We start from the raw sequence: 24252 nt of genomic DNA, 5'->3' as shown, positions 1-24252 counted from the left end.
CTGCATGTTTAAACAGAATCGTAAACACACAGGAAACACACACTTGCAGTCACGCTCGGAAAAGAACAGGAGTAGCGAAGAGATTAAGTAGATCGCAGTTGTGACCATTTTCACCGCAAACCTTGAGACGGTGACTCAATCATGCCGCATTGGCGTGGTGTGGATTATGAACAAGTGGATTAACTCGGGCTCGAAATCATTAAAAAAAGACTGACATATAATAAGGATGTGTAACAACAACAGCAACAACAACTCTTAAAGATGTCCACATCACGGCGGAAAAAGAAAGAAAAAAACACTTCACACACGTTCAGCGGTTCTCGGAGAAATATTGACGCACAGTACTATCACGAACGTTTTTTCAACGTTTGTTTTCTCGTTTCTAAAAGCGCCTTCCGTAGGGCGTACCGACGCGACAATCGCGAAGATTTTGGTCTTTGGTTCAAAAGCGATAGATAGATAGATACACAGAGAGATAGAGAGAAAAAGTGGCACCAAAATGGCGGCCGCAACAATGGCGACCCGACTTCACAAGTGGATTCATTCGGCCACTAGCTTGATTTGGCCTTAGACTTGTACGACCACTCGCAGCATTCGGTCCGTCACGTTACGGCTTGTCGGCGAAGACTTTGAGACCGTGATTAAGAGAGTTTTCTCTTTTTTTTTTCGGGAGTCGACACGACACGACACGACGTACACATGTCGAGGACATAGAGCGTGGCCTCCGCAATCAACCCCGGCAGCGCGCCCGTTGAGCAACACCAGAACTGATCGTGGAGGCTACAGCTTACACGTACGGACACACGCACATTGTGACGTATACATCTTTGTGGGAAAACGAAGATGAGAAGAAAACGAAGCCGGCACGAAGATGACAATCCGCTTTTTTATCACGATGCCACGGCGCATGCGCCGTTCCCCTAGCGGAGAAGTCGCCAAACGTCCCTTAATCTCGGAGGCTTTAGTTCTACCGATACCGGTTGTCCCGGTCCCTACCAAAACCCTTCCAAAACGCCAGAGGGCAGCACAGAAAATGAAAAAGGCGGATTGTTGCGTAATGATGATCAGTGGGTGGTTCGGGAGTCTCGGAGGCAATGCCTTCCGTTTCCGTGCGCAATTGAGGTCACGTGAGCGTTCGTTCGGCGTAAGGACAATGTTTTTTCAACCACAAAAGAGCTAGACGATTTATGAGCCCAAAAATTATAAGGATAGTTTGAGTGGCGATTTAGAGGGCAACGTTTGGGGAATCAACCATCAGTGACTTGCACTTGTCAACACAGACTGCCTCGACCAACAGTTAGCCTTCTCTAAGCAACAGTTTGCCAACGTTGGCTAACAATTAAGCTAAGATGAGCAAAACAATGAGCCAGTACTAGCCATTGTTAACGAAACTTAACTCACATTAGGTGACTATTAGCCAATGTTCGCCAAATCTAACCGACATTAGCTGGCATTTAGCCAATGGCTAGCCAGCCCTAGCCAGGAGTAGCCAAGATTGGCCGATACTGGTAGTGTGCCAGTATGAATACTAATGGTTTCACACAAACTGCACGCTTTTACCGCAGTGAACATAGCCTGCCCTGATCAACAGTTAGCCGGCTCTAACCAATAGTAAGCAACGTTGGCTAACAACTAGGCCAGGATGAGCAGAACAGTAAGCCGACCCTAGCCAAATGTAACTAACATTAGGTGATGATTAGCCAACACTTAGCCGCCAAACATTGGCCCAGTGTGCCCAACATTAGCTGACAATTAGCCAACGATTAACCAGCCTTAGCCAAAAGCAGTTGAGATTGGCTGGTACTGGCAGTATGCCAGCATAAATACGATTGGCTTCACACAAACTGTACACTCTTTCACCGCGATGAAGTACGGTACTCACGGATTGAAACGCAGCATCAAAATTTTAAGCACAACGACTGGTAAGCGCAATTTCTCGTACTAACCATCTCATATCTCTACGAATCTGGCCTCTGAGGTTAATGTTGGCTGTGATCTAAGCGTTCGAGTCGATATTACACCGATATGACCCAAACTGAAGACGGTGGAAACGAAAGCACGTGCATTACATAGCCCTTAATTTATTTAGCCATAACGTGTGGAACTACCGTACCTTCTTATTCTAACGTATTGACAGAAACAACACATACAGGTTACGTACGAAGTAATAACGGTAAGGACGACTGAAATTGAGTCCGCAACTATGTACAGAGAGTCAGCGCAGCGTTGCGCAATCGCGAAAACGCATTCGGCGCTAAATCTGACGGACGCTACGATGGCACGGCATTCCTCATTCTACGCGGGAAAGCCCTAGGCATGTGCAAGTATAATACTGTGGACCAAACACTGGCTGCAGTCCTCGCGAAGCAAAAGCAAACACGAATGTTACGCCACTGCAATCGTCGCGAGAGTAGCAGTGGCCAAAGAAGTGGATTGCGCAACGTTTTTTTTTGTCTCAGGTACGCATTGATGCACTTCAAGACAAAAAAAAAAGAAAGTATATATATCGCTCAGGTCTGCCTACAGTAGCACGCGCGATGCTCGTGAGCTTGAAAGGTGAGGCCGCGGGCCCGTCATCTTAACCACGGTCTCAAAGTTGAAAGACACAAGCCATATATAGACACAGCCGGAGACAAGATAGAAAATCCGGTAGGCGTGTTTGAAGCGATTGCCTCTAGGCGGCCCATACAATGAGCACATCACTGTCGTCTGCTCGCGACCTGCGCTTCATGTTGCAGCACGTCACTATCGTCTGCTCGCTGTCGTCTGCCCTTCATGTTGCACACAAATACACACACACAAACCACTACACACTGTTTTGAAGGAGACCCGCGGTATGTCACGTGGCCTTGTGGGCCAAACATGGCACTGTGTAATGTTCACAAAACCCCTGAGCCTTGATTGGCGCGTCGAAAAACACCCTCTGGTCGCTTGAATGGGTTGTCACTTTCGCAGTAGATCACGTGGCTTTTCGGAGACGCTGCTCCTGCGTCGAAAGTCGTCTGCCGGCCGACGCGAAATGCCTGGGCCAAACCGACCTGACTCCCGCGCCATTAGGCTTAACCAGCTAGGCTTGATCAGCTAGGCCTTACCGGCTCCACTGTTTGCACACACACATACACACGAAGAAGAAAGTTCAGAAACGACAGTTCTTCGCAAATGCGGTCTCAGTGTACTGCGCAGGCGTGTTCTTGTTTTTTTTTTTCTTGGTCACTGTCGTGGTCGTGTTGAGCTGTCCGCCCGTGTTTTGAGCAGCATGTCGGGTCAAGAGAGGTGGTGAGGATTCATTGTTTCAACTCGACACGAGGTGGTCACCCCTCTGCAGCTTGAAAACGACGAGTGTTCCTTTTTTCATTTTTTGGTTTGTCGTAGCGTCGAATTGCAGGAATTGAGGTCGCTTTACTTTGTGTGTAGAGAGAGTGAGAGAGGGGGTGTGTTGACATGTTCCTCTCCACGAGTCACGTGAGAGGCTGAACCGGCTTACTTCTTATGTAAAGGGGACGGATGGGGTCTGGATCTCCTCTTTAGCGGGGCACGTCTACCAGAGGACCCAGTAGAAGATGCTCGGCTCCTTGTTCACCCTAGAAGGAAGAGCGACCACTACAGATTAGCAAATGTACAGACAGACAGACAGACAGACAGACAGACAGACAGACAGACAGACAGACAGACAGACAGACAGACAGACAGACAGACAGACAGACAGACAGACAGACAGACAGACATGAGATTTACAGAGCGAGCTGCCCATACCACAAGCGGAATGGGCAGGCACGAACTGTCTGCCTGTCTGTCTGTCTCTCTCTCTCTCTCTCTCACGTCTACGCTATTCATCCATCCATGTCTCTCTCACTTCGAAGTGCGAGACACCCACCTGTTCTTTCGCAGTGCTGCCTGCGTCCGACACCGCCTGACTCGTTCCGTTCGCGTTCCTAGCGCCGGCCACCGTGTTTGTAGTGGACGGCTCGTTGAGCAGCATGGCCGCGGCGCCCGCCGTGGTCGTGCTCGTGGGCCTCTCGCTGCAGCACGGTCCCGCCGACAGGAGGCGTCGCCTGCGTCTTCGTCTCCGGCGCCCTCCTCCGCCGCCACCGCCTTCTGACGAGCGTCGGCTACTGCCATCATCGTCACCGCACTGCACGCAATTAAGCAGGAGAAGTCATCTTTTGAGCACAAGAAAGACACGGAACACGTCGCAGTTATACAGTTTGAGTGCATTCTCTGAGCTGAATTTGAAAGAAACGCGACAGCATTAATTACCTCTAATCCGCCATTTTACAGCGACGCTGTTGCAGCTCGCCGTGGTTCACACCGTAGTACAGCCGGTATTGTCAGAAGCAAAGCCTCCGAGATCAAGAGGCGTTTCACGACATTTCCGCTACGGGGAATGGGGCATGCTCCGTGCCATCGTGAGAGAGTCCAATCACCCCTAGTTACCATGATAGCCAGCACAAGCCAACAGTAGCAAGCGATAACCAACAGTCAGGCAACCTAAGCGGCAGTTCTCCAGCACATTCCAGCAGCAGACAACGCTAGTGAACAGTTAGCCAACGCTATCCGACACTTACTCAGCGCTAGCGAACACTAAGCCAACTCTAGCCAAGAGCAGATGGCGCTGTAGTTCGAAAATACATTGTAGGCTCAACATTGTATTGTATAAGGGGGCTACACGATATGGTCTCTCCATAAAGAAAACGTCACACACGACTCTTACTGATATACTGTTACGCATAAAATCCCTTCAGGAACTTCGAGGGCTGCAAAAGGGGCTGTAGAATGTTATATTTAACCCACATAAATGGACAACGCGCGCAGAAGTAAACAGCCGTAAGTACAATTTTCAATTACTTGCTGATGAACAATTAGCACTTGCTGATGTTTATGGTGAAAGAAAACTGTGGTGCGAATACACACGGCACGATGAATCACACAAACACGCGCAGCATCTTTTCCGTTTTGCCCCTACAAGGCTAACGCCCATTGAAATGCCACAAAAGCACTGCTGGGATTCCCGAAGGCTAGTATACTGATCGGGGGTTTATTCAACAACGTAGCTTGTTTTAGCGTGGTACATGAAAAAACAAACAAACAAAAAAAAACACGACACAGACTTAGAAACAGGTAGGCGCTAACAGGTAGCGCCTACCTGTCTACGTCTGTGTCGTGTTTATATCATGTACCGCGCTAATACAAGCTACGTTGCTGCATGACCAACTCGCCCTATCAGCAACCCTTCTGAACTTTATCCAGAATTTCGATTCATAGGGGTGGGGGGGGGGGGGTGAGGTACCAGAATGTGGGGGAGGGGTGTGGTTGTAACGCCTCCAACTCGATTTTTATTGGCTTTACCGAGAAAATGTTCCTGGAACATGACATCATCACAGCTGTGTACACAGTATTTGACGGAACAAAGTGTGAGCGATGCTTCCCAAAAAACGATTCCAGCTTCTCTGCTGAATGTCATCCCGTCTAGGGATGACATTCAGTAGGGATGACATCTAGGGATTAAGTTCGTTTCCGGAATCCCGGACTTCATTAAGATATGTTTGCTTGTTGTGACCGGCTCTTCTCGTCATCGCAGACAGATAAAGCGATCGACGCTGAATAGACAACGCGAAATCATAAGTTGGCTTCGCCACAGTGCATGCGTGCTTCGAATTGTCTGCACAGTGCTGCTGATGTGCCATGCAGTGAAACAAGCTTTCGGTGACTCGAACATCAAAGGATTTGCTCGCTGAGGTCATTAAGAATGGATCAACCTGTATACACGAGTTTCGTGCGGTGCTTCTATTCGAACCACTCTATTATTCGAACGTTCGCGCGAGACGGGAGGATGCATGGATGGATGAATGAATTATTGAGTGCCCGGGGGTTGAGTTGTAATCGAGGGCGACGAGCAATAACACCTCCGAGATCGGCGATGCGAATTGATGCGATCAGTGCAGCGCGCAGTGCCATCGAGCCTGCAATGCATTATGAACGCGCAGGCATGTTTGTTGTTTGTGGTATGTGTAGTTGTTGCTACATTGAGCTGACGAACCGGCAGGCGGTGCGAGCTGTTGGGGCTCTCAGTATAAGTGACGCCGTCTAAGAAGCAAACATCGCTGTACTTTATTTAAGACTTCTGGCAAAGTCTCGTATTAACGCGAGAATAAAGGGTTGATTGTACGATCATAGCAGGGTGAACGCTGGTGACATGCGAATGAATATACGCAAACGTCACTGTGATTTTTATATTTAAGATTTCTCGAGAAGTCACGTGGTAATGCGAGAAAAAAGGGCAGCCCCTACGGTCATCGCAGGGTCAACGCTGGTGAGGTGCGAATTAGAGTACTACACTAGACGACTACTTTCTTTAGTGAGATAAAAAAAAAACTTACAGGGTCCCTTACGCATTCGCTTAAGACGACTCGAAGGCAAAAGTCGTCTTCTTTTTTTCCTAAGTGGATGTATTGATCCTCACTCACCACTATTCGAAAGCTTTCCGCACCAAACGTGGTTTTGCACTGCCTCCGGGATCGGCCCTCCTTTAATCACGCGATGTGTTTGTGTGATGACGTCACCATGTGGTGTCATGTTATGTGACGTCATAGTGAAGTTACGATGACTTGTAATGTTGTCACAAACTTTTGTGATATGTGATGTCACGATGAAGTCACGTGGTGACGTCACGAAGCCGTAGTATCTGATCACGTCACTTTTCGCATCGTTCATGCTGAAGCCACCGACTACGTCGACACCAAAGGTCACTTTTCACGTTTAATCAGGCTCTAAGTATTTCGGCTTTATAAGCTGGCATATATGTGGGCTGTAAGGCCTCTGTTGTGTACGAACTGAAGCAGCGTTTTGTGGAATCTGCTATCACATATCTAGCGGTCATAGTTGATCGTGAGTTCTATACGTTTACTGAGTCATTTCCGTGACGGAAGTGATTTCAGTGAAATATTGGCGGAGCGCGGCATAAAAAGCGTTTTGGTGTCAAAAAAAGTCTGTATAGGAACTCTTCTACGCGCGTACTGCAGTAGCTATAAAGAACAAAAAGAAAACAACGAAAAAGGCACCAAAGAAATGACGCTTGAAACTGAAGAAATACGGCAGCTGGCGTCGTGCTCTCTATGGCCCTTTAATTTGCTCGGCGTCGTTAAGACGGCACGCGAAATATGCCGATCATTTAAAACGTCGCCTCTAAGTAACGAGAAATGCTTAAATCGGCGCGCTCTTTAGCGCAGTAGTGCTTCGGCCGTCGGCCACTTCTTCATTCGACATTATCATTCTGAATAATGTTCCTGAAACGGCCTTTTTTGGATAAAGCTTTGTGCGTGTGTGTGTGTTTAAGGATGGAGAGTCTTAAAGCGCTATTTTGATATGCAAATGAGTGCGGCGCTCTAGAACGCTCTCATTAAACTTCGTATAAAAGCTGTACACGGACGAGCTTTAATGTCACGATAGAAACTTGTTTATTCGCCCCCGCCTGTTCTGATACGACGGGTGTATGTAAATTTTATAGCTCTGAAATGGGCTCCACGGAACGTCGGCTGCTTCCACATAACGTGAAAGCGATTCACGAAGCTGTTGCGAAGGAGAGTTCACCTCACATAGCTGACGTCATGGAGTTAATCTAGAATGCAGTGCAGTATCAGAACGACTGTTTATTGCATCGAAAAAAAAGCACGGTTGATGCCTCCTTCGCAGGAATCGGTATAACAAGGAAGTGAAACGTGTCTTTACAAAGGTTGTTCGGTGTTCATTGTACATCGATAAATGAGAGCTTGCACAATGCCTGTTGGTGTTTGGCGGCTGTAGCACCGTTTGATGTGGAGGCACCTACGTTGATCCTATAGTGGCACACCTCCATCCTAACGACTAACGTCGATGATACCTTTGTGGTAGCTGAAGTGGTTAACATAAACCGGGACACAGCGTGCGGTGAATCCCGCGCAAAGATGGTATCGACAAGCACATAATCACTAGCACTCGATATGCGCTCATGTAAGTCGCCGTCATTTGAGGAGAGAAGAGGCAACGCGTGCTCTGTCCATTAATTGGGTAACCTTACACATCTGCTCATGCACACACTACCACACAGCGCTTGAGGAACGCGACAGGCAGAGCTCGTAGCTTGAGCCGCGAACGCGCGAAGGCGTCCCGATGCCCGCTGGCGTGTCTAACTGCAACACATCACTCACTAAAACCGTATGGAAACAAAATGGAGTGGAAATCGCGGAGCCAGCCTCCGCGGCGCTGAGCTCGATGCCAGCGTCGAGCGAAGGAACGCTGCCATCGCGGTGCCCTAGCGCCGAGACTACCGAAGTGCGTTGTGTCGGTGCTCGTTAGTGTCATGATGCAGTAATTCACCTCATCTCTGCAAGACGGCGACACCACCCCACGCCAACAGTTTTTCTGCGAAAGGGAGATGATGTAAAAGATACAAGGCGCGTTTGTAAAGGCTTGTGCATGAGCTTCGGTGGTGCAGTTGGTAAAGTGCCCCGGATTGCCATCGTCGTGGACAAAGAGGTTGTGGGTTCGACTCTCACGCCATCCAAATCAACGAAGTTTTTCTTCTTTTTCTTTGTCATCTGTTCGCGTGCATTTTACCGACGTCACATCCGTGACGGAAATGATAAAACACTTTCGTGTCAAAAGATAAGCTAAATGAATAAGAACTCACAGGGTCCCTTATGCAATCGCCTAAGATGACTCGAAGGCGAAAGCGATCGTCTTTTTATTCCCAGTCTATCTTTGATCCTCCCCCGACCCCCTCCGAAAGCTTTCTGCCCCTAACGTTGTTTTACACTGCCTCCAAGATCGGAGGCATCGCAAGCCTTCTCCACCACACCTCGTTTTTCGCTGCCTTCGTGATCGGCCCACGTTTGACCAAGCGACGATGCATGCGATGTCGTCATCATGTGACGTCACGTTATGCGACGTGATGATGACGTCGCAAATTCTGGAGATATGTGACGTCATGGTGACGTCACATGGCGTCACACCTGTGACGTCATCGCGTGATGATATTTTGCCTCGCTCGTCTCTACGCTGCCGAGCCGACGGTTAATTTTGTGTTTGATGAGGCATCTAAGGCTTTAGCCTTAAAATAGTTGGAGGTTTGTATGGTGAGGCGAATGCCGAGCTGAACTTCACCAAAGGCTAACGAATGAAAGCATTACCCCAGATGAACAGTTGTAGATTAATGTACTCAATGGTTCACTTTATTACTACCAGCGGTTAGTATAGATGAGACAAATTTTTTAGTGTATTTATTCAGTACCGTGACAGCGGCGATCATGTTTGCCATTGACTTATGAAAACTAATATGTTTAATTTTTACGAGGGACAGTTAGAAGCTATCGGAGTAGCAGCGTAGTGCTCCGCTTGAAGCAGAAAGCGTTAGAAAAAGCTAAAATTTGTTTATCTCAAAACAGTTATTTTCGGAACTACAAAATCATTCGCAAAACTTGTGACGCTTGAGCTTCGCCTTGAAGAGTAGTACGCGATAGCATGATCGGGCCCCGTGCACATCGCCTTCTCAATTGCTAGCCTGGCTTCGGTTCTCGGTGCATGCCTCAGCCATGTCGCAAGGAAACGAACGTAAGCGCGCGTAACATTGGCCGTTTCAAACTCTCCTAGAATGCCTACTGCAAGTGCAGTTTGTGCAGTGCCCACTACACCATAATTACTTCTTTTGCGAATCAGCGAAGGGCCCACTGCGCGTCCGTAAGGCAACACGAGAACCTACGCAGCTGCTCACTTTGTTGAGGCTTTTGCTGCTGCCGATGATTAAATATGTCCTAAGCGCTTTGAAATGAGTGGGCCTTTAAAACACCCACTCGTTGCACAATTCACATGTTTTGACGCCTGGCGCGCAATTCTACGCTTCTGTCGCGCAATAGTACATCCCACTACATGACATTCATATAGTGTTTTTTTTTCGAACCAGCTTGAAACAGTGGCGTGGCTCTGTGGTAGAACACCTGCTTGCCACGCAGGAAGCCTGCGTTCGATTCTCACTCGAACCAAAGATTTTTATTATTTGTTTTATTTGCATCTTTCTCAATTTTTCGGTCTAATTTTTCGCTCACAACCAACGACGCCGACACCGACGCTGACATTTCTGTGAAACGAGCTCTTTAACGCTCTCGCGTTAAAATAACCGCCACGAACGTAGTGAGCTCTTACGACCAATAACCTTATTGTTGTTGCTTGGCTTTTTTTTTTTGTAGTGAAACGATTTGCTAAATGTACACACAAGCATCGGTCGCTTGTGCATGAAGCTTTGTGAATGGGGGTTGAGGAGTTTCGTTGTCGACGTATTAAGGAATTGCTTTAAATGCAAGCATTTAAAGTTTGAACTATCGCTAACCAGAGTGCAATGTTTTTCGCCCGAAACGCATATATAGGAACACATATTTTTTTAATCGAGAAAACAACTCGATCACTCCTTTGCGGCTGTTATTGCTTATAATGCAGAACTGCGCGGCATATTCGCTTATTCGGGTAGGAAGATTAGTTTCAAGTGCCTTTTGGCAAATGCATTCCTCTGTAATGGCGACAAGATCTGCACCACTCACGCTTGTCCGTTACTTCTAACTCATATCGTCTCCGTGTTGAAGAAAAAGTCGTTAACCAAAATAAAAACGCAACTCGATTTTTCGTTAGCGGAAGCTATTCTTAACGTTCGGTCAAAAAACTTCGCCGCATAACACCGCAATGAGCTGCGCGGAGACCCTCCGTGCCTTTCAAAACACGAAGTGAAATCCAAATGACGAAGAAAATCCGAAGAAAAATCCAAATAAAAATCCAAGATACCAAGCTAAAGAAGCAGACTACCGACGTGCAGCGGTAGCAGACGACGATGACCTCCCGTCTTCTGGCTCGGGCCGTTTTTGTAGCAGACGAAAAAAAAAATAAACTTAATGTCCGCCATGACCTTTCACGAAGATGAAGGGCTCTTTTTTCCTTCCTTTCAGTCCTAAACAAGAAAGGCCTAGCAGTTCGCGTTGAATGGTGAGGAAGGAAGACATATCGAGACGAAGCGAGGCGCACATAAACACCAAAGGCTCGTTCGTTGAACCAAAACTGTGATACGTGTACACAAAACACGCGGTTCGGCGCACCCTAGTGGCAGGCGGTCGCATCTTTCATTACCGCGCCACTTTGCGTTATGTTCCTTCGAGCAGACGACGCGATGCGTGCGTCTGTTTTTGCTTCTCACGCGGGTGACGCCATATTGGATCTCCGCCCACCCTTCGCTGTTGCAACGGTATAACGCTGCCTTTGACGACGCGCTGTTTTGAAGACTCGTGTGCTTCGGCGACGCTGTTTGATGAAAGACGTAATAGAAGGAGAGGGGAGGGGGTGTACAGATTGAAGAAGAAGCTCCATTCGTGCCGATGTTATTAACAAAAAAAAAAAAGTGCGGCGTTGCCTCTGCGCACAAACACACTCTGCTTCGAAGCGAGCGATGCGGGGGCTTCTCATTCTTTTTTGGCAATGCTCCCACCGCCCCCCATATACTACATCGTCTCGTATTCTATTTATCTCGCATATATACCTGCTTTTTGAACATGCCTCGGTCCGCCCCTTCCTGGCGAATCAAAGGAACCCGGGCCGAAGCTGGGATCAATTTCCAGATCGCTCGATGTAACGACGCTGGCGCTTGCAGTGTAAAGAAGCACCGTGAAAACAAAGAGACCAACAAAATAACGCGATGAAATGGTCACAGGAGAGAAAAAGACAGCCGTTATGAGCCAAGCCAAGTGCACTCGTTTGGCTCGTCTTTCTTCTCTCGTCACACGTACTCTTTCGGCATTCCTCCTTTTTCGAGTCGCCATTTCGTTATCTCTCGGATCGGCGTCGTTCTTTCGATCTCTCCTTCTCAGGGTCGATTTTTTATGATTATTTTTTTCTAAAGTTCGCGGATCCATAGCGCATTACGTCAAAAAATAGCACTGCGTCGTAAGACAAGCACTGTGTGTATTATCACGCGCGCATTGTATGCATGTGCGGCAAAAAAGAGTGCGCGGATTTGTTTTTTTTTTTTTCGTCTGGCAGATGCGTCCTATGACATTGGTCGTCTGTCTTTTGACATCTGTTTCGTCTGTTTTGTGGTCGTCCGTTTTGAGCAGACGACTGTGCAATCACGTCGCGCGGCAGGTTTTCTACAGCGTCGTCTGCATAGAAATGTGCTGGCCGGAAGTGTTATTTTTGTAATTACCTAAGCACACTTCTGCTTTAGTCTACATGCAGACAAGGCTCCTAAAACACGCGGACTTCCTGCGCGCGCCGCGCCGTACCAAATCACATGATATCGCGCACACAACTCACCTCGTGCAAATCAAAACACCGAGTCTTGAAGTGAAGCCGTAACTACGTCGCGAGGCAGCCCACCTCAAAAAGCAATAACGAAAAACTTGAGAGCCCTCTCCTATCGGGAAAATGGGGGCAAGCTAAGCTTTGTGTCTGTGTTCCCGACGTACTACTTTTCTTTCTTTCTTTCTTTCTTTCTTTCTTTCTTTCTTTCTTTCTTTCTTTCTTTCTTTCTTTCTTTCTTTCTTTCTTTCTTTCTTTCTTTCTATCGCGCTGCGCAATGCTCCCTCCCAACTCTTTCCTTCCTCGATGCTGGTAATTGGACCTTCACCCATGTCCACGGTGGTAGAATAAAACAGGTGGCCCATCGAGCGCCGCGAGCGCGTCGCCCTACTGCTCGAGTTGCTCGCGGCCGCCGCTAGGTTCGCGACGAGTTTTGGGGCCGAAAGACGCGGACAGCAAGCTCTCGCTGTGCTGTAAAAACCGGTTTCGCTAGCTGATATTGTGGCTTTAAAACGCTGTTTGTGTTGTCATTAACTTGTAGTGGCTGTCTGCCAGCTTCGACCACAAAAGTAAGGGCACCAGGCTTTAAGAAACTTAAAATTTTCTAATCGGCGCGGGTAATCCCGATATGACTGTCACAGGGTGCTGATTGCAAGAGACGAGCGTGTATTTTTTTTTCGAAGGCGTGAAAATTCCTGCCGGCGAGTGTACAGAGTTAAACAAAAAATCACAGCATATCCACGGGGTGAATGATGATGAGTGGGGCGAAGCTACGGAGGGAATCATTTGTAAACCGCGAAACTCTTCCGTGAAATGCGCCCAGTACATAATATAAAGAGTGTGAAACATCGTGTATATATTAAACATCAAACTTTTATTGTACTGTTGGTTTACGTGGTCCCTTCATTATCACTTGTGATCGGTGAAATGCAAGGAAGAAGTCCGCTCCCGAGCGAAAGAGCGCCAAGAGCGACCGCATTCCCCGCTCGCCCTGTGCAAATTAAAGGCAAGGCTAGAGGGAAGACAGGACGCGCGTTCCACGACGCGAGGTCGGTAGCATGCCCAACGAAAGCCAACGGAACGCGATCGTGCAAGTGCTCCGGCTTCGCATCGCCTCATGGTTCCATTTAGCGTCCCAAAACCAAACATATTGCTCAAGGTGTGCCTTGCGTTTTTCGTAGAAATAATTTCTTTATCATGTACAGGTCGGTCCACTGTTAAAGGGAACACTCGAATGAGCCCCCTTCATTTTGCTGGCCCCCTCATTCCAAGTGGATGTGGAAACGTTGTTCGTTCAAGGTACTGGTCTGTCAAAGGGAGTCGGAACTGTCAACCACCAGTAGTCTTATGTAAATCTAAGCCACTGTACTGTTGCAAGAGAGCGATATCCTGACATGCCCTGAACGAAATTGTTCCCTTTAACAGTGGACCGACCTGTACATTAAGACGAAAAGTTGAAAGCTCACTAGAGTGTATCGCCCGCAAAGTATGTCTTTTAGTGTGATTTAACTCTCGTACGGCAGGGTCCTCGCGCCGTTGCCGGTCCACCTCGCCCGTTGACGATCGGGCGAGGTGGCTACATGCAACTACTACTACTACACTTTAAGAAAAACATCTGGCGTTCTTTCGTTCTGCTTTTACAAAACATCTGGCGTCTTTCGTTGGTTTATTTCATCAATCAACGGCGTTTTGAACAAAATTTTTATTGTTTAATCACGCACAGGAGAAATCTCACCAGGCACTACCTTGGAGGTAAACAATGGCTGCTAATGGCAATGAGAGACGTCGGCTTTTAGCTAACACTTACACTTCTACTTCTACTAACGTTTCCTACTGGAACATGCCAATGGCTGCTAATGGGGAATGAGAGACAGAAGAATTCGGCTTTTAGTTAACGCGCACGCTGCGAATTTTTTATTGTTCAACAACGCACAGGAGAAATCTTCCACCGGCACCACCTTGGAGGTCAAAGCGTAAGACTTGTTACTCACTACTACGACCACGACGACTACGAGGGACGAACGGGTGCCGCCTTAAAGAGCTTCGCCCCTAAAAGCACTTGGTGTTCACGTTATCGTATGTATGTCGGAGGACTGTAGTCGGCGGTCTTTCCGTGGAATTGCGCTGGCCCACAACTGCAGTCGCTTTTCGTCTTTCGGCGCGGAGAAAAGACACAGCCTTTCTTTACACGTTTCGTAGCCAGATTTGCAATTTGGAGCGAAGCATTTTCGTCCCATGGTGGCCGCCGCATCAGCGGCACAGTTCGAGCCACCGCGGTTTCAGGCGTGGTTTCAGCTTACAAAGCGAGCGGAAACACCGATGCGGTCGCGCGCGTTTGATTGACAGAACACAACAAACGCGACGCATCAGAGCGGATCTCAAGCCGTGGGATCACCTAATCAGGGGCGTAGCCAAGGGGGGGGGGGGTTCAACCCCCCCCCCCCCCGAAAAAAATTTCTGGCTACGCCCCTGCACCTAATCACGACCACCGTGATCTGGCCGTGATCATGACTCGAAGGCTGATTGCGACTTTGCGACGCTAGTTGCGTCGCATAGGGACGCTCTTGCTCTTCGGAAGCTTGCACCTACGGACGCCTCCGCTTTTATCGAAGATGACCAAGCAGAAAGGAAGAGACGCCGCTGCAACGCTGGTTGCGTTGCATGCTTTCCTTAGTGGCGCGCCCGTTCTCAGCGACGGCAACTCTTCAATGTTGTTGAAGGCCTCTCTGGTGTAATAAATACACCGCGGATCTCTTTCTCAAAAGTTAAAGATGTAAAATAGCAGTTTAAATGCTCGCGGCGCACGCTGGCCACATGCTTTCAAATGCACCGGAGCGGAGATATCGGCCCAGAGTACCCCTGCTGCCACCTAGCGGAAAAGCGGTGGCAACTCGAGCACCTCCGTGACACGCGCGGTGCATTGGCGGAGCGGCGCGTCGGGCCACCTATTATTCTACCACCGCGCCCACGTCCTTAGCAGCGCATCACTTCAGTCGCTACAAGCAACAAACTACGGTCAAGCGTTCATATCCAGGCAAGAATGAAACGTGGCAACGGTGAAATGACAAATAAGTGACCTTGATAAAAGATCAGATTGTCATATCGGAAATGGCCGATCTCCAAAATGCCCGCGATCGAATTAGCGCCAATTATTGGAAAACGGCGCGTACTAATACGTGTGTAACCGGCGCGCCTTCGAGGGACGCATTTTGTTTAGTCGCCGGCGCCGGGTTTGTGCATCGACGCCGCCTCCGATACCGGGATTTGTGATAGACGCATTTCGTAGAAACTCTGTACAATTATGTGAATTGCATGCACCGTAAGATCCGTTGCACACATATCCTTGAACGTGCGCCAAGTCATGTACACTGTGTGAAAATATGTATGTGATAAATGTGTGTATACGTTACTCTCTAGTAGCATGTGTTTGGACATCCTGTGGAAATGGACATATGTGTAAAAACGTTTCATGTACGTATAGTGCTTAATTATCTGAATAAGTTACTGTCCTTGTTTTATAGACACTGTACCCAAGTGTTCGTAGCGTCCTACGTTGAAATGATCTTTTGAAACACAAGCTCCGCTTCATAAAGAACATACAAAAAGTAAAAGAAAGACATACGAACTGTGTTTTTCTTTGTTCATCGACGCGTGAACGTCCCCTATCCGCCTCGTGCATCGGTATGGTGGCGCCACCGCTCGGCTCAGGCGGTTGTGCCCTCTCACAAACCCCCATAGGATCCCATGCATTTTCAATGAAGTTTGCGATTTCGTTGCGCAAAAACAAACTAGCGCCATCTATCGACAATACGCCACACCGACGACGCAACACGTCCTCTCTGGTCCTCTTGCTTCCACCGACTGGCCATGCTCCAAGCTAACTCCTCTCTCCACTTTCTTTTATTTCTTTCGGTGGCCGTGAGAGCGCGCGCCCGCGCGCTCTGCACTCTGCAGTAGCGCACCCGACAAGACCGGCTGGGCTCGTCGCGTCTTCCTTGAACGTTGCAACGTTAATATTGTGTTAAGGCGGTGGCCACCCGTCGGACGATGAGCCGTGATTTCGTTCAGCTGCCATCTCATCAACATCAATGTTTCAGACGCCTCAGCTGTGTACTTTTGTCCGTTGGTTGCTGGACAAGATAGCCTCCTGCAAGACCGCGTTTTTCCAAGTCAGCTGTGTGCGTAGTTCTCGGCGTCGTAGCAGTTTGATGACGCGAGGACGTCAACTGGTGCTACATCGTGGGAACCGCTGAAGTGACTGCAAGCTTGACGACATTGTGCCAGAATGTTCTAGCGTACTGTACGCGCACGATTGTGCTACACTTAAAATACCGCGCTTGGCCTCTAGCGTCAACCTGGTACGTGCAACAAGTGTGTTGTTATCGTTGTTGCGTCGGTTAATATTGAATTGCAATTGGAATACCGTTTTTGCAAAGGTGAGTGAAGCTGTAAGTAGTTGTCCTGCTATACGCTCGCTACTCCACGAACATTACTTCTAGAATCGCATTTTATTTTGAGCTGCACGTACCAAAGGAGAATCTAGCATACGAGATACATTGCACGCGTGCGCATTTCCTATATAAATCTGAGTAATGCCACGCGTGCGCATTTCCTATATAAGTCTGAGTAATGCCATGCTCAATTTAAAGCGCATGTGTTAGAGGATTGTGGCTTCAATGGTGAAAGTGATTAGATATTCCGAAATATGTGATTGCAATGCAGTTAGAACTTTCTCATATGTTAATACGGTCTGTGAACAAAAAAAACGCTGTGTGAATGTTTGTTGGTCATTTGCTACAGTACTTTCACGCATTATTATGCAGCTGTGTGACGGCTGTTAAAACGTTCAGCAAGTTAGATTTTGGTTTTCTTGGCCTAGTTGAGTGCTACGAGTGTTGGGCGAAGATAAAATCGCGTGTCTTTTGTGCGTTTCTTAAGCAGGCATAGAGCCGTAATAGTCATTGTTGTACTGTTTGGGGTGTTCAATAAAACAAGAATGCTGTTTTGTACTGCAACAATTTTTATTTCATCTGTGTTAACAGATCATGCAAACAACTTGGACACATGCACGTAAGAAACGTACGCAGTGCATCGCGCGCACGCATAAAAAAACGGGCCTGTCATTTTAAAACAAATAATATAGAACAATCGACGTAACAGACGGCATGGTTGTCTAGTGGAGCAGCGTCGGCAGTACAAATATCAAACCAGAATGAAACATGAATAGAAAAACGGGGAGTAACAGGCGCTTTGCCCACGGCTTCTATGAGCCGCGCATATCCACCTATCGCCACCGTCCGCCGTTGGTGGCGCCACCAGTACCACTGAAAGCAGCAGCGCACGAGGCGGATTCTATTGTCGTTCGCTCTGCAGACTGGGATGTTTCGCTTAGCGACAAGTCCGATACGGCACGTACTTCTTTGATGTGCTGGAGGAATGGCGCAGCGAGTCTTTCCTTTCATAGCGAATTCGATATTTCCGACGACCCAGCGCGGGGCACGTCGTAGTTCTGTATCGACCACTTGAGCATACGGTGCGCACTTTTAAGATCTGCGGGGATGGAATGGGCCTACTTTGTAGACCGTGAACGCCGGGTACTCAAGAATGTATGCCCTTGTCTACTGATGTGTGCAAGAGGGAAACGAAAGCACGAAGATGATTGGTAGCTTTCGATTGCGCGTACGTACCACGTCGCGGAGCTACATGTAGTTCTGGGAAAAGAAAAACTGAATGTATTAAAAGGAACAGAAATGGAACAAAAGGACGGACGAGCGAAGGAACAAAAGACCGAACGAATTAAAGAAAGAGCTCGCTCGCTCGCTCGCTCACTCACTCACTCACTCACTCACTCACTCACTCACTCACTCACTCACTCACTCACTCACTCACTCACTCACTCACTCACTCACTCACTCACTCACTCACTCACTCACTCACTCACTCACTCACTCACGAAGGAAGGAAGGAAGGAAGGAAGGAAGGAACGAACGAACGAAGAAATGAAGGAACGAACGAAGGAAGGAGGGAAGGAAGGAACGGGCGAACGAACGAAGGAAGGAGCGAACGAACGAAGGAAGGAGCGAACGAACGAAGGAAAAAGGAAGGAACGAACGAACGAACGAAGGAAGGAAGGAAGGAATGAATGAATGAAGGAAGGAAGGAACGAACGAACGAAGGAAGGAACGAACGAACGAAGAGAGTCCCTTTCTCTCGTGTTATCGTTGTTTTGCGCGCCACCATTTTAAGATGAATTACCGACTCGCCCAGCAGTCCATCATCCTGAACGAAGATACTTGCTATCAGAGCTAAAACAAAATCGAGTTAATCAAGGAATTAAACCAGCCGAAAACAGACGAACACAGGAAACGGTGAAGGAGACAGGAAAGCCGCTTTCCTGTCTCCTTCACCGTTTCCTGTGTTCGTCTGTTTTCGGCTGGTTTAATTCCTTGATGCAATGCACCAACTAGCCCAACAACGAGTTCTACTAAAATCGAGTTAAATTTAGAGATTTTACGGGCCAAAACCACGATGTTATTGTATGGTGCGCTGTAAGGTGAGAGACACCGGATTAGTTTGTACCACCCACCTGATCTGAGTACACGGACGCTTTTGCACATGGCTCCGACCGAAAACGCAGTCGCCGTAACAGACAGACAGACAGACAGACAGACAGACAGACAGACAGACAGACAGACAGACAGACAGACAGACAGACAGACAGACAGACAGACAGATAGATAGATAGATAGATAGATAGATAGATAGATAGATAGATAGATAGATAGATAGATAGATAGATAGATAGATAGATAGATAGATAGATAGATAAGATAGATAGATAGATAGATAGATAGATAGATAGATAGATAGATAGATAGATAGATAGATAGATAGATAGATAGATAGATAGATAGATAGATAGATAGATAGATAGATAGATAGATAGATAGAAAACCGCCTGCAACCCGTCTTCTCTATCTGTAATCCAGAAAAAATATCCAAACACTGGCCATAACTCTGTGAAGACTGTCGCATAGTAGTCATCTTTGCAAAATATCCGTGTAACAGCCCCGCAGAGCGTTTCAATCTATTTATATAGTTTCAAAAGTTCAACTTTGCCTTCGGCTCCGTGTCTTGCAGTCTCTATAGTATCGCAGAGTTTCAACCTCGGTTCCAAAGAAATGGCGGTGCTTGAGCAAGCTTCGCTGCGGGTTGCTGCTGCTGTTCTTTTCAGCAAAGGGATCAACTAGAGAGTAAAGCGCACGTGTCGGGGATTTCGGAGTTTTGTCTCGCCTTGTAAGCTGCTTTGGAGTTTTGCGCGCCGACCCGACTCGTCCCCTCCATGCGCTCACCCCAACTTCGTGCGTGTGGGTCTACGAAAAAAAGTAAAAGAAAATATAGAGCAGAGTGCGGGGACGTTTAAAGCAAACAAACTTGGCGGTGTCGGTCTCGCGGATTCCGGGAATAGAGGACTAGAGCTTTCCAAATTTTGCGAAGTTGTCATGTGGACTTGAAAGGATGTTAGTTGATGTGGCCATACAAGAAGGACTGTGTGTACGGTAAAACGCACATTATATGATGAATGTTCAAATCTGTATATTCTTTCACCTATATATTTTTTTCACTATATTTTTATATTGGGACATCAGCGATCACTACTTGCGCATGTCCTTGCGATGTCTCTATATGGACAGTTGTCGATGTTCAAAACCGGATATCGCATGGTCCGAACCGGATGTTTGAGGGACATTGTATTCAGACGTCCAGGGAACAGTTACGCGGGACATGGATCGTAAGAGCACGTCCCACGGTTGTCCGCGTTGGATATCCGAATTGATGAAACATTTGGACTTCCTTTCCTACGGGCATCCAGCGGATACACCTTGAACTTAGTTACAGCGCAGCACTATACACGGACAAAGGCGTTTTTCGTTCTCATTTCTTTGTCCGTGTCTAGTGGTGTGCTGTAACGAAGTTCAAGGTGAATCTGACTCAATTCGGCCAACCTGCCGTCTTGCTGCAATATCCAGCTCATATGCTTGTTACTTGGTACGAGACGGTTCTTGGCGTACGCAATCGTTCCTGCGACTCGGTATAAGCTGCTCACACCCCCCGTTTTTCTAACAGCGGAGTTGCTTACGCTCGGCAAAGCCCCATTTGGGGTTAACAGGAAACAGTCATCATCACGAACGGCCTCTACCTTACATGGCATCTCGCGTCGCCTAGCAACGCGTTGGAGGAAGGAAACTAGGAGGAGAGAAGTGGAGAGGAGGAATAGACAAAGAAATAAATAAAACAAGATATAGCCTAATTTCTTGGCGAAGCGGGATTTGAATCCGCGTACTCACGGTCCGAAGGCGACCACTCGGCTATCCAGGCACGCTAGCAGAAGAGGCATTTATGGAAACCGTATAATTGCTTCGCTATGGGCTAGACAACGAGAAAAAGATGGAGACAAAGAAAATGAAAGAGAAAAGAAACACAGAGAAAATGAGAAAACGAAAGAGAGAGAAATAGCGAGACAGAGAAAGAGATAGAAAGGAACGGAAAGAGAGAGAAAGAATTAAAGCTTAGCATAGCCTTCTATAGTATAGCATAGCAAGCGGGTAGGAAAGGGAGGTGAAGGAAAGGAAGAGGGGAGAGAGTAAAGCATAGCCTTGTGTGGTATGGTGTAGCAAGGGCTGAGAAACGGAAGTGAGGGTAGGAATGATGTGAGGGTGACGACGATGGAAAGGAGGAGGGAGAGTGAAACGTAGCATAGCCTTCTATAGTATAGCGAGGTGGTGGGAAAGGGAAGTAAGAGTGAGTAGGGGGAAAGGAGGAGGGGAGAGGGTGAAGCTTAATATAGCCATGTACAGGATAGTATATCACGGGGTGGGAAGGGGAAGTGAGGGTGAAGAGGAGGGAAATGAGTAGGGGAAAGAGTAAAGTATAGCATAGTCTTGTATAGTATTATAAAAAGGGGTGGGAAAGGAAGCGAGTGTGAGGAGGAGGGAAACGCCACCAGATCCGCTGTTTTACTCAGTCTTCGCACCGCTAGTGGCTAGCTGCCCCATTTCTTTTTAGATGCGAAGGCATCTCTTGCTCGGGGGTATGTCCCGCGGCGTGCTAGTCCAAACTCACACTACGCATGGCGCAACTTCCTCCTCCTTCCCTCTCTCCAACTGTCTTGCGCGTTACCTCTCTCCACTTTCTCTACTGCAGCACCTTACTTGCCGTTCTTCTGCGTCTCGCTTTCTGCTCTCGCGGCGCATGCGCTACTCTCCTCCCTAGTCTCCTCTCTTCAAGCTGGTAGAGCGCTGCGCGCGTTCAGTCCAGCGCTTGCTTCGGTTGACTCCCTGAAAATGCCTGGCTCGTACCATGCCGAAATTTCTCTCTGCGCAGCGCGCGATGAGCGCCACCGCATGCGCGTTCCCCTCCCATCTCTTCCTCCTCCTACGCTGCTCCGCTCTGGCAAGCACTGCGACCGCGTTCCCCGCTAGACCTGTGGAGAATACCCGGCCAGGCTAGAGGGAAAGACACGACGCGCGTAGTGTTCCTCTTGGATTCCACGACTGCGGGGTCTGTGCCGCCCAAACGAACGCAAAACGGACGCGATCATGCAAATGCTCCGGCTTCGCATCGCCTCATGGTCCCCTTTAGTGGCAGATGGTGTAATTTTTTCTATGTGAAGCATCCTATGGCAAGCACATAGTGATGCGCACACCTAACCGAGTTGAGAGCTAACGGCGACTAAGACGAAGAAGGCAAGAGACGGTAAAAAGGAAAGGAGGACAGAAGAAAAGACAGAAGAAGAAGATGGAGCTTACGTTGCCTTAATAAACCATCGAAGGCACTCCGCGTTCGTAGACTTTTACGTTTGGCGCAGTCGAGCACTCAGTAAAATGTGGGTGTCGGAAACATTTTTTTTGGCATTTATCAGTGTTTCATTATGGCTTGATCAGTCAGCTGATGCTCAGTTCACTAGCGTTCTTTCTTAGTTGTGGCCCTGAAAATTGCGTTTCTGTGGTCGACCTAAAATCTCCTTCTGAAAAACCCACATTACTTCTCGTGGAATGCTCCGCGTTCAAAATTACCCGCGGACTTGTTTCAGTAACGTAATAAACAAAGGGATAGGGCGTTCTTTACTTCGTTTCGCGTTGATAGCTAAGCTCGAGATACCTGCCACGCGGCGCTCCGATGGAGTGGAGTCGGTCGGTCGCTTCCTCCAGAATCCATCATCCGTAACTCGATCACTGTCACTGACCCCCACGGAGACAGCACAACAGTAGCGCCGCCTTGAGCGATCTATGCGAGAAAGTGGCGCGAAGCACGTTTATATAGAAATGAGGAGCGGGGCTCTTGGCACGCTGGCCAGGTAAACACACCCGCTGTCTTATATGGAAAAGACCAAACGGGGGACTGACGGATGCGCAAATTATCGTCTGCAAGGTCGTGTCGAGGTATCGTCTCCGATATTACTACTTGCCGAATGGCGTCTGCCCCGCCTTCGAGGAGTCTGTCTGCGCATCTATCTATCTATCTATCTATCTATCTATCTATCTATCTATCTATCTATCTATCTATCTATCTATCTATCTATCTATCTATCTATCTATCTATCTATCTATCTATCTATCTATCTATCTATCTATCTATCTATCTATCTATCTATCTATCTGTGGGTGGCTGCGTGGCAGCCACTCCTCTTGTTCCTGTATCTTTTCGTCTTTCGCGTGACGAAGGACAGGCGAGGCATTTCTTCTGTGCTCGACCAGAGATCACAGCAGCCCCCGTACGGTTTAAGTCGCGCATAAAACATATAAAGAGCAGAGCGATCTTATTAGATGCGAAGCATCTTATGAGCGAGCTTGGTCCGGTGGCGTCCGCGCTCCACTGTGCATGCGCCTACTCTCTCTCCCACTCTCCTCCTTTACGCAGGCGTTCGGTCGCCTTCTCTCCTCTCCTACCCCCACGCTGCTGCCTGTAAACCCGCTCTCTCCTCTCCCTCCCCCATTTCACATAAGCGCGTGCGCTCGCGGTCAGCTTCCGTCATTCTCGCTCCGTTCCCATTCAGATGAGTTGTAACGTCAACGTCGGCGCCAGTTGCAGCAGCACTCCAGTCTCTGCCGAGATCGTCGCGGATCAGCAGCAGCAGTGCAGGGATCGCTACGTGATGATAACACAAACGCTAAATACAAACCGCACACTCTAACGGAAACGCCGAGTGAACGTAAACGGAAACTTGGTGTGCACCCCCAATGCTGCTGCGCTTCCCCTCATGGTTCCCTTTACTGGGAGATGGTGTAATTTTGATTTGGAATTCGTACGGAACATGACGGCGCCTCACTCTCGCCCCTCACTTTCGCCCCTCTCATTTCTTCACTCTTTCCGCAAGGCTTCAATCCCCCCCCCCCTCCTGGCGCGCCTCTCGTTGGTTCACACGGCGCGGCGCAGCCCCCCTCTTTCTACGGTGCCTCGCTCTCGCCACACTGCGATGCCACGTGATCAGCGCTACGCCATCGGGCGGGGAAGCCTTGTCTGAGAACATCTTCGCCGTTAAAAAGAAGGAGATAGCCAGAACGCCACTCTTCAGAACACGAACACGCAATCATACCAATGGGGTGTGTTAGCTGGTTGCTGCTCGCCGTCCCGTATCAGACGTGACGCAATTAAACATAATCGTTGCGAAATCTGTGCATTATGTAGCTTTAGTACATTCGCGGGAAACCGGCGCTGAAAACTGACCAAAAAGTATGTCTAAATTTCGCCGTACTATTTGTGTAATATAGTTCGCGTGAAGTAACACGTGTGATGTCAGTCGTTGTAACCAGCTTACGTCAGCGTTCGGTTTAGCAACATGCGAGGTGACGCTGTCACGTTAGCTAAGCAAAGCGCTAGTTCGGGGTAGTCGGTGATCCATAATTATTAGCTTTATAGCGCAGAATTTCATTAATACTTCTTCTT

The 24252-nt window shown here is 48.2% G+C and overlaps 1 non-coding gene across 1 annotated transcript; it reads right to left on the bottom strand.

Moving 5' to 3' along the window:
* Nucleotides 1–668: 668 nt before the first annotated feature.
* Nucleotides 669–4128, bottom strand: LOC119400264 (uncharacterized). Its single transcript, XR_007416990.1, has 2 exons — nucleotides 3875–4128; nucleotides 669–3581 (listed from the first exon to the last, which is right to left on the bottom strand). It is a non-coding gene; the product is annotated as an uncharacterized LOC119400264 (transcript).
* Between the last annotated feature and the right edge of the window lie 20124 nt (nucleotides 4129–24252).

The sequence above is a fragment of the Rhipicephalus sanguineus genome, chromosome 7 (assembly GCF_013339695.2).
Source record: "Rhipicephalus sanguineus isolate Rsan-2018 chromosome 7, BIME_Rsan_1.4, whole genome shotgun sequence".
Classification (NCBI taxonomy): domain Eukaryota; kingdom Metazoa; phylum Arthropoda; class Arachnida; order Ixodida; family Ixodidae; genus Rhipicephalus; species Rhipicephalus sanguineus.
This window is presented reverse-complemented; position numbering and strand designations above follow the sequence as displayed.